Source organism: Triticum urartu, chromosome 3A, assembly GCF_056163025.1.
Source record: "Triticum urartu cultivar PI428250 chromosome 3A, HENAU_Tu73, whole genome shotgun sequence".
NCBI lineage: Eukaryota > Viridiplantae > Streptophyta > Magnoliopsida > Poales > Poaceae > Triticum > Triticum urartu.
In genome coordinates this window covers 127,945,468-127,958,815 of record NC_141875.1, presented here as the reverse complement: position 1 = coordinate 127,958,815, position 13,348 = coordinate 127,945,468, and positions in this window count along the sequence as shown.

Genomic DNA, 13,348 nt, shown 5'->3' with positions numbered 1-13,348 from the left:
CATACCTTACCACGACGGAGCCCGTCCAAGCCCAGATCACGGCCACCCACGCCCAGCTCGTGGCGGCCTTTTCCAAAGAGATGGCGAGATGCTTGCCGAGTATGGTGCAATGAATGCCATGGAGTCCCTTGCCCAGGAGACCGTCGGGCGCGAGCTGGACATGGAGGCGGCAGCGGAGATCGACGAGCACCAGCCATAGTAGTACTCTTTGTTTTGTTTAATTAAGGGCGCTAGTCTTTAATTCGTTACAGTAATGTTTTGGTCAGCTAGCTCTGTTTAATTGCTGAACTTGCTCGATTAAGAAGTGTCGGTGTGCTGTAGTCTCCTTTGTCTACCCAAATTATGCAATGACGTGGATGACCACTGTAACCAGGGAAATTCGAACCAAAATTTTTGACGTTCAAACTCATCACACACGGGTTAAGCTATCTAAATCGTTTGTGATGTTCACATATCCACTACTAGGGAAAACCCTAGTAGTAGCGTGGGTTTTGATGCTATCAGCAGCGCGGGTAGCCGTGCTACTACTACGGCGCTACAGCTAACAGTTAGTAGTAGCGCGGTATAAACCAGCGCTACTAATATTGACTATATCATTAGTGCTTTTATGGAACATGCTACTATTAAGTAGTTGTAGCGCTTTTGTATCCTCGCGCTACTGCTGTATCTTTCATCATTTTCCCTGTTCCCTGCCCCATTTCACGTTTCAGTTTATAGTTTATAAACTGAAGATTCACATGTACCAGATAACAATATCAATAACCACAATACCATATAGTCATACAGTAGTCATACAATAGCATAAAGCATTATAGGTACTCATACATAGTCAACATGCATCCTCACATGAATATAGCATATATGATAAGCGGTACTAGCTAGGTAGTCTAACAGCCACACATATATAGTAGTTCTACTAGGTATATATAGTCATACAGCCACACACATATGTAGTTCTAGATGATATCGACGACGATCATCATCCTCAAGCCTGGGCGGTGGGTGTTCCTGGTAGTAATTAGGATGGCCTGTTCAACACGAAGATTCTTGCCAACGAGGAATCTCTTCTACCCAACAGAGTTTAAGTGTGTGCGACCGTCCGTGTCCACGCTGTAAGTACAGGTGGTGACGGAGCCCATTGCGGTAAGGCGTAGTCCAGCTAAGCCTTCTTCATCAGGCTCGATACCACAACTCACAGATAGGCTCTTTGGCAATTTGTGAATAAGAAAAACATATCAATTAATAAGTATCCTCGCAAATACTCTTGCAAATATATTTCTACTAAGTATAGATTTCTACACTATCAAAAGACACAATACTACACATTTCTACTAAGCATAAATTCTACTAATAAGTATATATGGATTATCTTCACTATTAATAGTTCCTTGGATTTTACACTAATAAGCATGTGATCAGACTCTACACTAAAGCATATCATCGGATTCACTAAGCATATCATCAGATAATTTGCATTTGTAAGTATAACAATAAAGCATATCATCGGATTCACTAAGCATATCAAATTACTACAGTTAGTATAACATACCATATCATGCCGATCGACCATGGTACTTGTCAGGCGGGTCATGAATGGCACCCCGACAAAGTCATCACGTGGCGGAATTATGTCCTATAGGTTGCACACCTCCTCCTCGCTCAGCCTCATTCATTGAGCTACGATGGCTTCATGAAGTGGGTTCTCACCATCTTCATCGAGTGGGTCCTCATCATCTTCATCATCTTCCACCTTGTTGATATAAATGATAGCCAGCTTGGGTCTTTCTGCTTTGAAGGAGAAGCTGACCAACTCACCACCAGTAACATGCATGCGGGTGAGGAAGCGGGCCCATCCATCTCCTCCAATCTACAACATATTGCGTCCTTTCTCGACCTCCATAGTGTAGGCCCCCCAGGAGCCTCAAAGATCACAGTGTCTCCTATCAGCTTGTTGAATTTCAACCTCACATTGCATGGGACGATCTATGTAAAAAAGCAAAATGACACAATGCAGTAATGCCAACACTAAAAACAAAATAGTTGTTACATTTCATATGATTTCTTACCGCCGCATGACGAAAACTCGGCTGGAAGTAGATGTCGAATAGCTTGCCAGTTGCAAGGCTGCTGGCGCACATTGACTTGCACAGTCGACATGGTGGTGGTGGTGGCGCCATTTTCCTAAAGCAATATGAGCAAAGGATTAACGATCCACATCATAGGAAAGAAAAACAGTAGCATGTGATATTTTGGGTTCTTCTTCAGTTATATTTTCATAGTGGAACCCGATCCCAAAAAGTAAACAACAAGCTCTCAATTAACTTACTAACACCTTCTATAATAGAACTAACACTAGCAGGCAGATGCCAAATCAGCCAACAAGACTCACATCCAACAAGTTCTCAATTAGCTTACTAACACCTTCCAGAATAGAACCAATAGCTAGCAGGCAAATGCCATATCTTGTGTACATATCACCAATATCTCTAGATGAAGAGATTCTTCTGTGAGAAGCAATTTGATGGACAATTATAATCCTAAGATCTAGTAAAATATAAGATGACAAGGTACCACCTACCAAAGCATTTCAGTGGCACCTATTGCCGAAAAAACTTTTCACAAATATCTACCAAATCAGGGTACCACCTACCAAGACATTTCATCTAATTTGGCCCCTATCGCCTAAGATAACTGATTAAAAAACAGGTGGAAAATTTAATTGGGATTAACTTAGCACTTGCAAACCAAATACTTGTATCAAAACCAATATCTAGCAGATCACTGTACCACCTACCAAAGCATTTCAACTAAACTGACACCTACATTTTGCCAAAAAATAACTTATTACAGAAAACAAAAGCATCTAGTTATCCATGTACATAAAAAATAACAATAAAAGGGTGCGTTTATTTCCAAGCATCTAGCTAGGTCGTGCCAAATCTATAGAGGTAACGAACTACACCTCACTTCGCCACTGCCTATCCATCTGAAATGCGTAAGCCCTCGTTGCATATATCTAGGGCCGCCCTTGGGGGGTGCTGACGAGGAGGGGGGATGGCATGGTGACATCGGTCGGGGGTGCCGACGAGGGGAAGGCCGGTAACTTTCCTACGAGAGGGGGCGATGACAACGGACGGCGAGGGGATCGAGGGCGGTCGGCCAAAGGCGCCCGGCCAGAGCTCGCGGGCAGCGACAGAGTGGGCGGCAAGAGGGTGGAGGAGCGGCAGAGGGGTGCAAGAGGGGGAGGAGCATTACCTGCGGTGGCGGTGGCGGTGGTGCACGGTGGTGGAGGAGAAACCCTAACTGCAGCTGCCGGCGTCGGGCGGAGGGGGACAATTGAAAGAGATGAGGGTGCGGGGGGCCGACCCACGGGTTTTCTTTTGCTGTAGCAGTAGCGCTGGAGCAGGGAGCGCACTACTGCTAAGCCCAATAGGAGTAGTGCTTTATCCTGAAAAAACGCTACTGCTAAGGCTAAGCATGTAAAAAAAACATCAAAAATATACATTGGTCATCATTGATCTTTTTGTATAGAATCTAAATAGTCAACATGAATCCTCACCTGTATAGGTACATGGGAAGATTCATATTGCAGCCACAAATCCTACACATACAGTTCAATAAAGACCAAGTGCTCGTGATAGTTTGAGAAGTAACATATTTAAGGTGGTAAACACCCTGTTCGCTTAGCAGTATGTGACTAAAATTAATTAGTTGCAAGAGGGGATGATACTTAGCAGCAGCAAGTGTTGGAGAAATGCGCTACAACTAAGTACGTTAGCAGTAGCACGTTCATGAAAAGGGCGCTACTAATATACCTAGCCTGGAGGCAACACCCTGGCAATTATAGTAGTAGCAGCGCTCTTTTCACCTAGCATGCTACTGCTACTGGGCTATTAGTAGCGCGGTCTTCTACAGCGCGCTACTGCTAATTAGCAGTAGCGTTTGTTTTTAAACCACGCCACTGGTAAGGTTCAGTGTATAAGGTTTTCTCTAGTAGTGATCGTACACAATTCTGAATAAGGGACCGTGTCTGATGACACTTTGAGCGCCAGTTTTTTCCGAACCGATTCCAAATTTTTGGCTTCCGTAGAAATATCTACCTCCCCGTCCCCTCCCCCTTACCAAAAGCCACATTTCCCCTGTTTCTGCCTTCCTTTCCAAGTTGAAACCTTCACTCCTTGCTTGCAGCGCCGCCTCCTCACCGATGACCCTCCTTCACACTGCTCGGCCTCATCTATCCAGGCAGGTAATCCACACCCGACCCCCATCCTCCTCCTCCTTCCACATCCCACATGCCCCGACTATCGGTGCGACACCTTCCACCCAAATCACCGACCCCTCCACCAAATAAGTGCCTCCCTAAGACATGGTGCATGCAGTATAGCCAGGATCTCAAGGAGCATTTGGCAACGGAGAAGCAAATCGCGGCCGCACGCGCGGATGAGGTCGTGATGGCTGCCATTCGTGATGACCCCCAGATCCTGGAGGGGAACCTTGCCATTTGCTAGCTACGCCGGTTAAGCATGCTCGGTTTACCCATTGTGTGTGCTCCTCCTACCTTTCTTTAACAAATTCTAGTGCATTGTGCTATCTAATTTTACCATGCAATCTGTTGCTCTAGTGTATATTTTCTATATGCCGTGCAGTGTGGTGCTCACTTATTAACTGTTTGGTTAGTTAGTTGTCGTCTTCAGTTAACTGTTTGGTTCAGTTTTGCAAATGTGATGTTCAATTCTTCAGGCTGCAATTTTGTATTGTCTTCCATGTGAGAAATAAATCGAATTTATCTTTACAAAATACATGAGAAACGAATACAATTACTATATGTCCAAGTTCTCAAGCATGCTTGGTTTGGTTATACGTTGTGAAATGTGATGCTCAGTTAATGTTTGGTTCATTTGTTATGGTGTTTAGTTAACAGTTTGGTTCAATTCTGCAATGCGATGTTCAATAGTTGTGGGTGCATTCTATTATTGTATACCATGTGAGAAGTAAATCAAATTTAGCTATACTAAATACATGAGAAACAAATACAATTGCTATATTTCCATGTTGTTAAGCATGCTTGGTTTGGTTAACTGTCTGATCTTCTATTAGGAGTATGTTATATTGTGCAATGTGGTGCTCAGTTAACGTTTGGTTGATTTGTTGTGGTGTTTAGTTAACTGTTTGGTTCAATTCTACAATGCGATGTTCAATTGTTGTGGGTGCATTCTGTTATTGTATACCATGTGAGGAATAAATTAAATTTGGCTGTACTAAATACATGAGAAACAAATACAATTGCTTTATTTCCAAGTTGTTAAGCATGCTTGGTTTGGTTAACTGTCTGATCTTCTATTAGGAGTATGGTATATTGTGCAATGTGGTGCTTAGTTAATGTTTGGTTTATTTGTTGTGGTTTTTAGTTAACTGCTTGGTTCAATTCTGCAATGCGATGTCCAATTGTCGTGGGTAGAATTTTGTATTGTTGTGCATGTGAGGAATAAATCGAATTTGGATGCACTTAATACATGAGAAACATATACAAGTGCTATATTTCCTAGTTCTTAATCATGCTTGGTTTGGATAAATGAGTTTTCCATGTGGCTTGAATTAATCTGATGAATCTGCAATGTGCTTATTTTTCATCAACATATTTTACTGATAACATGCGAACCCTTACTTAACCTAATAACTAACTACCTTATATGTGTTGCAGGGAAACAATGGGAAGCATTGAGGTTTACAATCGAGGTTAGCACATGCATGGTCCGTTTTCTAATATCACATTATTGTGCAACTTCAGGAATCATTATAATATTTAGGTTATTAACAATTTGGTCTTGCACATGTAGGTCCTACCATCAGAGGTTTTGACCCACTGTTCGACCCTTTTTGCATATGGGGAAATGAGTTGTCCATGAATATCAATCAAGTCAAGAAACTCAGAAAGATTGTTAGGATAAAGAAATTAGCGACAAAAACAACAAGATCTTTGTGTGCACAAGTAAGAAGACATCAGTCAACTACAAGATGGTACTAACTATTATACCTTGCCTTTTTTATTCCTTTGCCCCATTTCCAATATAGAGAAGATATTTATGCACATCCTTGTTTTCAGGCCTTTCCAAAGCAGCTCACTGATGATTACCTCTCAAACCACCTCTATGGTCAGGAGGCGAGGAAGGTTTTCATACAACACCCACAGTTCAATATTGAAGTGTTCCTGAAGAGGACGAAGGATGGACTGTCAATCATCCATAGGCACTGGCCTAAAGTTGCAAAGACCTTCAACTTGAACAAAGGCTCAATATTCCCCTTTCGCTTCAGCAGTTTTCCAGATGAGATGCATCTTTCTATGTACCGTCTATGATGCTAATTTCGAAAGGTTCTAGATGTTGCATGTGAAACTTGGTGCTCGCGCAGTTGTGTAATGGGGTAGCTGAGTGCTGAAGCTATATCATATTGTACTCTGATGTATTTCAATTATGAAATCCTACTTCCTTAATATGGAAATGAAATATATTATGTGCTTAATATGAATGTCAATTAGATTAATAAATGGATTATTAGTAATAGGGCAATTAGCCTGCTAATGGCCAATTAGCAGGGCCAATTAGCCTGCTAATTAGGTTGTTCTATTAAAAATGGTTATTCAGAAAACACCATGGGCGATGACCTCAGGCAATGCACACAGTTTTTAGGAATAAACCGTCTTGGATCAATGAACAATCACACACGACATTCTCTTAAAAACTGTTTGTGTTAGGCCACCTTGCGCAAACGTTTACCACATAAAAACTGTGTGTGATGGACAACCTTTGCCACAAAGTTTCTGCTACGCACCGTGTGTGATGCATTCAATAACGCAAACGATAATACAAAATGGCAATGCTATCTCAATAACGCATCGAGGAGAACTTTGTATTGAGAACCAAAGAGAGAGAAGAAGTCATCTAGCTAATAACTATGGACCCGAAGGTCTGTGGTAAATGATACGTCTCCGTCGTATCTACTTTTCCAGACACTTTTGCCCTTGTTTTGGACTCTAACTTGCTTGATTTGAATGGAACTAACCTGGACTGACGTTGTTTTCAATAGAATTGCCATGGTGTTATTTTTGTGCAGAAATAAAAGTTCTCGGAATGACCTAAAACTTCACAGAAAATATTTTTGGAATTTATAAAAAATACTGGGAAAAGAATCAAGACCAGGGGGCCAACAGCCTGTCCATGAGGGTGGGGGCGCGCCTCCCCCTGGGCGCGCCCCCTGCCTCGTGGGCCCCCTGGTGCTCCACCAACCTCAACTTCAACTCCATATATTCACGTTCGGGGAGAAAAAAATCAGAGAGAAGGATTCATCACATTTTATGAGACGGAGCCGCCGCCAAGCCCTAAACTCTCTCGGGAGGGCTGATCTGGAGTCCGTTCGGGGCTCCGGAGAGGGGAATCCGTCGCTGTCGTCGTCATCAACCATCCTCCATCACCAATTTCATGATGCTCACCATCATGCGTGAGTAATTCCATCATAGGCTTGCTGGACGGTGATGGGTTGGATGAGATTTATCATGTAATCGAGTTAGTTTTGTTAGGGTTCGATCCCTAGTATCCATTAGGTTCTGAGATTGATCTTGCTATGACTTTGCTATGCTTAATGCTTGTCACTAGGGCCCGTGTGCCATGATTTCATATCTGAACCTATTATGTTTTCATGAATATATGTGAGTTCTTGATCCTATATTGCAAGTCAAGAGTCACCTACTATGTGTTACGATCCGGCAACCCCGAAGCGACAATAATCGGGCCCACTCCCTATGATGACCGTAGTTTGAGGAGATCATGTATTCACTAAGTGTTAATGCTTTGGTCCGGTACTCTATTAAAAGGAGGCCTTAATATCCCTTAGTTTTCAATAGGACCCCGCTTCCACGGGAGGGTAGGAAAAAAGATGTTATGCAAGTTCTTTTCCATAAGCACGCATGACTATATTCGGAATACATGCCTACATTACATTGATGAATTGGAGCTAGTTCTGTGTCACCCTATGTTATAATTGTTACATGATGAACCGCATCCGACATAATTATCCATCACTGATCCATTTCCTACGAGATTTTCACATATCGATCTTTGCTTAGTTACTTTACTGTTGCCACTGTTACAATTCCCATAAAAACTGCTACTGTTACCTTTGCGACCATTACCGCTACTTCCATACTACTTTGCTACTAAATACTTTGCTGCACATATTAAGTTATCCATGTGTGGTTGAATTGACAACTCAACTGCTAATACTTGAGAATATTCTTTGGCTCCCCTTGTGTCGAATCAATAAATTTGGGTTGAATACTCTACCCTCGAAAACTGTTGCGATCCCCTATACTTGTATGATGAATGTAAACTACCATGATTCATTTTCCTGCTATACATTATTTTGCTCTCTTTACTGGTAGATGCATTAAGGTAAAGATGAAGCCTGTCACATGTGTGTTCCATATCTTAGTGTTCTCAAGAGTGATGTGTTAGGAGATAAACAATATAACTTGGGGGCTATTGTTGCACGGAGGTTGCATAACAACATTATTAATGGGGATTTTTTTGGAGGAATTTATGCAACTCGTGTAGCTAATTTTCTTGAGATAACCATACCTGAAACTGATATGGAGTTGCCTCCTGCTTATCTAGATTATGATGCTATGGTTCGTCATCAGTTTGTTGAGAGGAACTAACAGTTCCTCCAATACCGACTAATCTTTGACAGGCATCGCATTGTCAATGTTGCTGTCCCTGCTCCTGGTTTCTTTGACTTTCAGGGAAAAAGGAGATATATTATAACCAGGGAGGAGGCAAACGAGTACGAGAGGAGGGCTGAAGCAGAATGCCTCCATGCTGTAGCTCATGAGGCAATAGCCGCTGCATCTCAGTAAGACCCCAGTTAAAACTTCGGATATCTGCCAAGCCAGCCATGGGACTAGACCAACTTAGGCCAAAAGCCTAAGCTTGGGGGAGTACGTATTTCTCACCGACATTATATTCATGTTCACACACTCGTTCCAGTTGTCGGTGCTCATACTTTTTCATTGTACCATCCATGCTAGTTTATTTTCTTTTTAAGTTTTCTTCTTGTGTGTTTGAAAAACCTTAAGAAAACCAAAAATAATAGTTATAACTTTTTGCTAGTTTACTTTCCATGCTTGTAGTAGTAGTGATTAAAAGAAAACCCAAAAAGATTTCTCGTTCTTCTTTTGCTTGTTGGGAGCTTTCCCATGTAAGTAGTTTTATTTCTTTTCTTTGGGGGTCAAGGGGAGAAGTCCATAATGAAAATGTTGAAAGTGGCTCTCTTTGAATTATTATGGATTTAACCAAGAGCCCATATTACCTTGTCTTCTCCCTTGTATTAAAATGCTTGCAGATTCCAGCTTAGTCCAATGCACGTGCACTATTATTATTATCCACACCATTCGGTCGTGCAAGTGAAAGGCAATAATGACGATATATGATGAACTTATTGAGATAAGAGAAGCTGGTATGAACTTGGCCTATTATGAATAAACATGTTTGCAATGACAATTAGAGATTATAGTTGCTTATGCCATGCTTAATTAGCTAGGAGTTTATAATGGTTTACCTTGCGTGCCAACATGCTATTGAAATAGTTGTGATGTGGTATGATAGGGTGGTATCCTCCTTTGAACGGTTCAAGTGGCTTGACTTGGCACATGTTCACGCATGTAGATGAAACAAAATCAACAAAGCCTTCGCGATATTTATGTTCATGGTGAATTATATCCTACTCATGCTTGCACTCAATGTTTATTAATTTTAATGCATGTTCATGACTGTTGTCGCTCTCTAGTTGGTCGCTTCCCAGTCTTCTTATAGCCTTCACTTGTACTAAGCGGGAATACTGCTTGTGCATTCACTTCCATAAACCCCAAAGTTATTCCATATGAGTCCAGCATACCTTCCTATATGTGGTATTTACCTGCCGTTCCAAGTAAATTTGTATGTGCCAAACTCTAAACCTTCAAATGAATTTTTGTTTTGTATGCTCGAATAGCTCATGTATCAACTAGAGCTGTGTATATCTTCCATGTAACCGGGATGCCCAATCCCATGCTCTAAGCAAATCAAATCAAAATAATTGCAAACAAAACTCTCCCAGGGATGTTGCTAGTTGGAGGCACTCATTGTTTCAAGCAAGCCATGGATTGATGCTTGTTGGTGGTGAGGGAGTATAAACTTTACCATTCTGTTTGGGAACCGCCTATAATGTGTGTAGCATGGAAGATATCGAGATCTCTTGGTTGTTATGTTGACAATGAAAGTATACCACTCAAAATATTATTCATCTCTATTTAAAAACTTGAGCTTTGGCACCTCTACAAATCCCTGCTTCCCTCTCCGAAGGGCTTATCTATTTAGTTTCATGTTGAGTCATCACCCTCTTATTAAAAAGCACCAGTTAGAGAGCACCACTATCCTTTGCATCCATTACTATTAATTTATAGGGTATGACTATGACTGGATCTCTTTTACCATGAATTACAATGTCTAGTGAGTCCTTGATCTTCAGAGGTGCTCTGCATTTATGTTTTGCGGTCTCAGAAAGGGCTAGCGAGGTACCATCTTGTTATATCATATTATGATTGTTTTGAGAAAGTGTTGTCATATGAGATTTATTATTATTGCGCGCTAGTTGATTATGCCATTGATATGAGTAAACATGAGACTTAAATGTTATTGCGAGTATGGTTAGTTCATAATCTTTGCTAAAAACTTGAATGCTGGCTTTACATATTTACAACAACAAGAGCAAATAGAGTTTGTAAAAGTTTTTCTTTATCACTTTCAGTTTGTCAACTGAATTGCTTGAGGACAAGCAAATGTTTAAGCTTGGGGGAGTTGATACGTCTCCGTCGTATCTACTTTTCCAAACACTTTTGCCCTTGTTTTGGACTCTAACTTGCATGATTTGAATGGAACTAACCAGGACTAACGCTATTTTCAGCAAAATTGCCATGGTGTTATTTTTGTGCAGAAATAAAAGTTCTCGGAATGACCTGAAACTTCACGTAGAATATTTTTGGAATTTATAAAAAATACTGGCGAAAGAATCAAGTCCAGGGGGCCCACACCCTGTCCACGAGGGTGGGGGCGCGCCCCCTGCCTCGTGGGCCCCCTAGTGCTCCACCGACCTCAACTCCAACTCCATATATTCACGTTCGGGGAGAAAAAAATCAAAGAGAAGGATTCATCGCGTTTTACGATACGGAGCCACTGCCAAGCCCTAAACTCTCTCGTGAGGGCTGATCTGGAGTCCATTCGGGGCTCCGGAGAGGGGAATCCGTCGCCGTCGTCATCATCAACCATCCTTCATCACTAATTTCATGATGCTCACCGCCGTGCATGAGTAATTCCATTGTACGCTTGCTGGACGGTGATGGGTTGGATGAGATTTATCATGTAATCGAGTTTGTTTCTTAGGGTTTGATCCCTAGTATCCATTATGTTCTAAGATTGATGTTGCTATGACTTTGCTATGCTTAATGCTTGTCACTAGGGCCCTAGTGCCATGATTTTAGATCTGAACCTATTATGTTTTCATGAATATATGTGAGTTCTTGATCCTATCTTGCAAGTCAATCACTAGTAGAAAACGGAGCTTTAAAACCGGTTTGTAAGGGCCTTTAGTGCCGGTTATGGAACCGGCACTAAAGTGTGGGCACTAAAGGCCCCCCCCCTTTAGTACCAGTTCGGCACGAACCGGCGCTAAAGTGCCACCACGTGGCGTGAGCTCACGCCCTGGTATGGGGGACCTTTAGTACCGGTTGGTGTTACCAACCGGTACTAAAGGTTTTTTTTTTGAATTTTTTTTTGAAAATTTTGGAAAAAAATTTGTTTTTTTTTCCGATTTTTAATTTTTCTAAATTATTTGATGATTTAGTCTCTAATCACCTCTCTTAACTGCTCAAGTGTGGATCACTCACTCCAAATCATCTAACTTCCCGACCGGTCACCCATCCCTCTCACTACTCCAGCCCAAGCACGCTTAACTTTCAGGTTCTATTCTCCTTCGTTTCCAAGTCTGCACTTGTTGTTTTCCTGACAATAGTAAGATGTTAATCCTATTAACCCTCAGGAGTTTAGCTTGAGCATGAAGTCACACATTTCACCGTTTGAGTTTGAAACTATTATTCTAAAAAATAGTAATTATTTAGTAACGCTAATATTTTTTGAATAAGTTTGACCATAGTTTGACCATAGTTTGACCAGATTTGACCAAAATTCAAAAAAATTGAAATAATTATTTAGTAACACTAATATTCTTGAATAATTATGTAGTAACATTAATACTTCTTGAATAAGTAGTTTGACCAGATTTAACCAAAAAAATTTTAAAAAACTGAAATTTGACCATATCTTTTTTCCTTTTGGAATTTGAGGATTCTAAAATATTCCAAACAGGCCATAGGCAGTCTTCATCGGATGCGGATTTTCGTGCTGAATTTTTTGGTATATTATACGTTCTTTTCCGACATCGTATGCAAAAGTTATAGCCGTTTTACATTTTCCCTACACTTTTTGCAAAACATGTCCAAATTTAAGTTTTCAAATTTTCCTAACTAGTAGATGTAGTAATATAACTACCTCTCGAAGGATTTTATTTTTTGAAGTTTTTATCATTTTCTTTTGATTTTTTCAAAACTAAAATGGCGATACATAGGGGGGGTAGAGTTTGAAAATTGCCCTATAGTGCCGGTTTGTGTCTTCAACCGGGACTATAGGTTAAGACTCTGTAGTGCCGGTTGGTGACGCAAACCGGTACTATAGGTTAGACTCTGTATCGTGGGGCCTTGGCCTGACAGCAGCCTGCCACCACCCCTTTAGTACCGGTTCGTGGCACGAACCGGTACTAAAGGTTCATTACGAACCGGCACTAATGCATAGCCATTCGAACCGGCACTATTGATCACATTAGTGCCGGTTTTTTTACAAACCGGCACTAATCTGGTTCACGTTTGACCCTTTTTCTACTAGTGAATAGTCACCTACTATGTGTTATGATCCGGCAACCCCAAAGTGACAATAATCGGGACCACTCCCGGTGATTACCATAGTTTGAGGAGTTCATGTATTCACTAAGTGTTAATGCTTTGGTCCGGTACTCTATTAAAAGGAGGCCTTAATATCCCTTAGTTCCCAATATGACCCCCCTGCCACGGGAGGGTAGGACAAAAGATGTCATGCAAGTTCTTTTCCATAAGCACGTATGACTATATTCGGAATACATGCCTACATTACATTGATGAATTGGAGCTAGTTCTGTGTCACGCTATGTTATAACTCTTACATGATGAACCGCA